The 5557-nt window shown below is 35.8% G+C and overlaps 1 protein-coding gene across 1 annotated transcript in view; it reads right to left on the bottom strand.

Annotated features, from left to right (window-relative positions):
- Window positions 1-5557, bottom strand: part of RASA1 (RAS p21 protein activator 1) — a 3076403-nt gene that overhangs the window by 3069264 nt on the left and 1582 nt on the right. The gene's annotated exons all lie outside the window — the stretch shown is intronic.

Raw genomic sequence — 5557 nt, 5'->3', positions numbered from 1 at the left:
CAGGAGAAATCACCGGAAGCTGACCCTTGGACATGCCTGTTTAGGTACTTTTTTTTGTCAAGTATAACAGCTGTTTCCCTTACCTTTGCAAGGTACTTTGCAATTATAGGTGGTTTAGTGCCTACGATTAATTTCTCCTTATTGATAAGGAGAGTTGAGTGCTTGTATCAATTTCAGGCTTCCTAGTGCTTTCCAGCATGTCCTAGAGCAAGTGCTAGTCACAGGGGTTCAGATTTTAGTGCTACTACTGAGAAACCAGCTAGTTCTAGGGGAAAATTTGAAGAGCAGATTTTCTGGCACCTGGAATAGTTTAACTGTAGCCTCGCGGTGCTGCACGATGTGAAAAATGTGCAAACACACGCATTAAGCCAGAAAGATGAAATGGATAGAAATCAGCCCAAAAAGGCTAATAAAATTACAATTTCAGAGCTGGAAACCACTCCTCTAGTATTAGATAGGCAGTACAAAGCTCACCACTCCCACTGGTAAGCAGTAGGACTTCCCTCTACCACAGCATGGTCTGGATAGCTCTGAACACAGAAAATAAGTCCTGAGACAAGTTTTTTTTTTTTTTTTTTTTTTTGTTAAAACAGGCTAAACGATGCAATAATACAGTAAATAAACACAGAAAAGGCTAGCACATGACTGTGTAGTCCTAAACAGTAAATGCAATTAAAACTCTACAAAATTAGCAATTTAACATTTTTAAATGAAACAAGGCAAGTGCACAACTGAAAAACGATTTAAGAAGCAGTAATACAGCAGAATAAGTAGCTAGTCTACATATACAGAGAAGTCTATACATACAGAAAAGCAGCTAAAACACACAAAATTCAGATGCAGTGCAACCTACAGCACTTGAGTTGTAGCAATATTAAGGCAAATACAGTTATAATAAATGCTCTAAAATATACTCTATATTTCCAAAATGTTTGAGAAGCACAGTCAAAACACAAGGAGATTCAGGCATTTTTTCTTTTGAAAGGGAGAAAGGAGGAACAGAAGGCCTTCTCAGATGTTCTCTCTATAGTAGGTAGAATGAGTTAATGACACTAGACCCTGATGAAATTTACAGTAGGGGCGGGCAATTGCAAAGCCACCAAGTATAACAGCAACACACCAACAGGGAGGCAGGGTGGGTACCAATACTAAAGTTATTAGCCTACACTCTTCAGACAGTAAACACTACAGAAAGAAACAAAATGAAAGTTTTTAAACAGATAAAGGAGCAAAGAGACTCTACAGAATGCTTTTAACTGCAAATAAATCAGTTACCCATGCAGACTAGTTAATAGCAATAAAATGCAGTAAAAACTATGCAAAAAGGCAATAATATATATATATATATATATATATAGATAGATATATACATACACATATACACACACACACACACACACACACACACACACACTTTATATATATATATATCTATACAAACACACACACACACACACACACACACACACACTACATATTTATTGACATTTGTTAACTGAGTTAGTCCAACTGGGCTAACAGCCCATTTTCAGTGGAGAACCGAGGAGAAAACTCCAGGTTACAAATAAAATAATGCAATAAACATGAATATTAATTAAAAATGACTGTACAATTAAAAGATTTGTACTTCAGTATAGTAGAGGGTAAAGTAAGCTTGCAATTTAACACTGAATGCAAAGTGCCTAATCTATTAAACAAACTATCCAAAGTCAGGTAGAAATCATTTGGAACATTTTAACATAGAGTGGAGATAGGAGTGGTTACTGACCTAGATTCGGTCATGGCAGGGGCAAGTCTTACTGTTGAGAAGATGCTGTTTAAGTTCTTTTTTAAGTACCAGGTTAAACCCTTCAAGTTCAAATTCTCATTTACTAATGTTTCATCATACTGGCAGTTCTACTATTCAAGGTTAAGAATTTATTAACTTTGAAACAGTGTAAAACGGCTGAACCACATACCTCCGATTTCAGTTGAGGATTATTGCCCATCACCCTTGGCAGCAACAACAGCTGCTAGCATGCTGAAAACAGTGTGTGTGTGTGTGTGTAACTACATATGAAGTTTTATTACCAGGGTACGCAGCACAACTCCATTTCTAACCTTATAACTACAACAATATAAATTTCCACTCCACAGACATAAATATTAAGTATTTAACATTATTTACGTCAATCACATTTACTGCGTGTTTTTAATTCCATGGATAACAGAAAAATAAATAAATAAATAAAAGCAACAGTCACAAAAATCAAACTCTCCTACACCGACGGCCTCAATCTTCTTCAGCTTGCAGGTAACCTGAACACCATATGCTTGATGGTTGCTTCTTCAGTATGAACTTAGTGACAACCTCTAAACTTGTAGTTAAGTGAGTACATAATGTGTCATTAACTACACCCAAGTCAAAAGCAGTGTCATCCATAACCACTACCACAAGCTATCCAAATAACTCAACTGTGCATCACTTCATTTAATGACTCCTCAGTCACAGCAACAGCCACTCTGAAATTCCTTGGAATTAATGTAAAGGACTCCTTATCCACGGACAAACCCAGAGAAAACAAAAAGTGTTATCCGACTATTTTGGCTAAAACCCTTCCTGTTCACTGGCAGCAGAATTAAAAAAAAAAAAACATTCTGCATTAATATTCTGCAAACTACTTCTGGGACCATCCTAACAAATAAGATTCAGTTTACAATACAGATGGCAAGATTTGCTTCTGTGAGTACTCAAAATATCACAACTGGGGAGCACTAAATAAAATTAGCTCTTAGGACCCCATGAATAGGTGACATCATATGCACTTTTGTAGAACATTTGATTTTCCCCATAAAATTACCAGGATCATCTAAGTAAATTCTTAAGCAAACAGTATCCCAGTATGAAAAAAATTAAAGAAATGCTGTGTTGGTCCACTAGCAGAAAACACAAAGACACTGGAAAACAGGTGTGATGCAGGTTTCACAATTCCTCGAGCTGGGATGAGCCATCAGTCAGAAGTTAAATTTACTGACGGTAAATCCATCCATCGATCCACAACCCCACTCCCATTTCCCATTTTCCATAAGAGGTTGGAGTGTTACTTCTACAGTGACAATGTAGAGCCACGGTTCATACCACTGGGAGGCTAGCCCTGCCATGGTTGTTCTTCCATACCACTCACACTCAAGCACACTCATACCAATGGCCAATTTAGAGTTTCCAATCCACCTAATGAAAGTCTTTAATACAGTGTTTAAATATCCACTTGTGCCTAAAAAAAAAAGGAAGTGCATTTTTTAGCCAATTTGCTAAAAAATTATGTACTTCCCTTTCTTGGCACAGCAGAATATTTAAGCACTGCATTTAACATCCGTAACTTAATAAACCCTGATGAAGGGCTAATGCCACTTTGAAATCTGTAGTAACTGCAAAATCTAAGTTGGTCAAACAAAAGGTATTACATCCCTATTCCAGGAGAGACAGAAGAGAGAGAGAGAGAGAGAGAGAGAAGAAAGAAAGAGAGAGAGAGAGAGAGAGAGAGAGAAAGAAAGAAAGAAAGAAAGAGAGAGAGAAAGAGAAAGAAAGAAAGAGAGAGAGAAAGAGAAAGAAAGAAAGAAAGAAAGAAAGAAAGAGAGAAAGAAAGAAAGAAAGAAAGAAAAAGAGAGAGAGAGAGAGAGAGAGAGATTGAGATTAAAGCTCTTCCTACACAAGAAGCATTTTCCATTTGAAATCAGGATGACATTTCAGTTTAGGATGAACCCTCTTGGAGGGTGGGTAAAGTTACACCGTACCACCTCATCTGTGTTCAGGTGTTGGTTCCACCTTCTTAAAGGACCAACACTAGTTATCAATATAAACTGACTCAAACAGTTGCAAAAATCTGAAATGTATAGGTTGATTATGAAGTTTATTTTGCTGCGGTTGCATGATCTACCTTTTAAGCATATTCCTTTCTGACCCCAGCCATTGACAATGAATGCAGAGGAAGGTGCATCCTAAACTGAAATATTGCCAAAATCAGGTTATGTTTTAAACCCAAGTAGCTGTAATCTGGAATAAGATTTTTTTTTCCAAGCTTAGAGTTTAAGATCATTACTTAACCCAAAACAATTGTTTCAGTTAAGCAAAAATGCATTTAACTTGTCAAAGACAACGTTACTGTGCAAGTAGTCACATTCTTGTATTTAATCCCTCTTTCCAATTAACATCTTTCCAATTAACATGAAAAATATAAACCACATTCACAACACTCCCAATCCTACAAATTTAGGCACATCCCAGCATTCTTCCTCCACACTTAATTAACGAAGAGCTCCTTCCTAATCAAATCTATTCCAAATATAATTATGAAGATATACTTACAATCTAGACCATACAGATAAGCTGAGCCTTTTGTCAAAATGAGTCTAGGTAAATTTGTTCAGATACATGGTAACTGTTATTGCAAATTCTATTTCAGCTGCTGTACCTTAAATTATACCTTTATCATATACAATTACATACTACAGACTGTATACACTAGCAGCGGTTTAAATTTGTCTGTCATGCAGCAATTAGATTTACATAAAAATAAATGAATATTTTTCTCTGTCTTGTTACAAACTGTCAGCATCTGCAACTTCAGTGACTAAACTATTTGTCTGTCATGCAGCAATTAGATTTACATAAAAATAAATGAATATTTTTCTCTGTCTTGTTACAAACTGTCAGCATCTGCAACTTCAGTGACTAAACTCGTCTGCCAAATAGTATAAACACAGTGTTAACTCTATGTAAAATCAAAGCATGAGATCAGAGCAAGAAGCACTTATTTTTCAGATGTGGGAAAAACAATCTTCAAATAGCAGACCGCAGTTAATGATATAGAGTCTTTACATGAGCTTAATTCAATCATTAACACTAAGCAGGTCAAACTCTTATGAAAAGGCAGAAAAAAATAACAGTAAATCAAGGAAAAGCAAGACTAAATCAGCAGATAAAAAAGATCTCAGTGTTAAACCTAAACCACAATGCTTAAGAATTGTGTGTACACAGATACACCCATATACATACATACATGCATACACAAGCTATTTACACAGGTGTGCACACAACTTTTAATACCCAGAATTTACAGAAAACAGTAAATGTATACATGCAAAAAGGCTGGTGCTGGAGACTCTGTCACAAAACCAAAATATACATTGCTAAAAGTGAAGTCACGTCTTGTACAAACAAACTAATTCAATTATTTTAGAAATATAAAAATAAGCCTTCTGCAAATGCAAAGTGCATCCTATACACATACCACAACATCAGCATTTTATAACCACTAAAAAAACAAATGATTAAGAATTGCTCCTATACTGCTGCTATTTTAAGAAAGGCTACTTGTCTCTCTATTTAAACCAAATGTCATTTCAAGCCCAGTTGACATTTCTCAACACCCATACTGCGTATCTCTCAACTAATTTGTTCAAGGATTCTGGACAAAGCCATAAGTAACTGTAGTTGAAAAGAATAAAATATATTTGAAAAAAATGTAGTGGGCAGGACAGAAAAAGGCCAAACAACTGAAACATAAACATATATTCC

Source organism: Protopterus annectens, chromosome 2.part2 (genome assembly GCF_019279795.1).
Source record: "Protopterus annectens isolate FY-2018-M chromosome 2.part2, PAN1.0, whole genome shotgun sequence".
NCBI lineage: Eukaryota > Metazoa > Chordata > Ceratodontiformes > Protopteridae > Protopterus > Protopterus annectens.
This window is presented reverse-complemented; position numbering and strand designations above follow the sequence as displayed.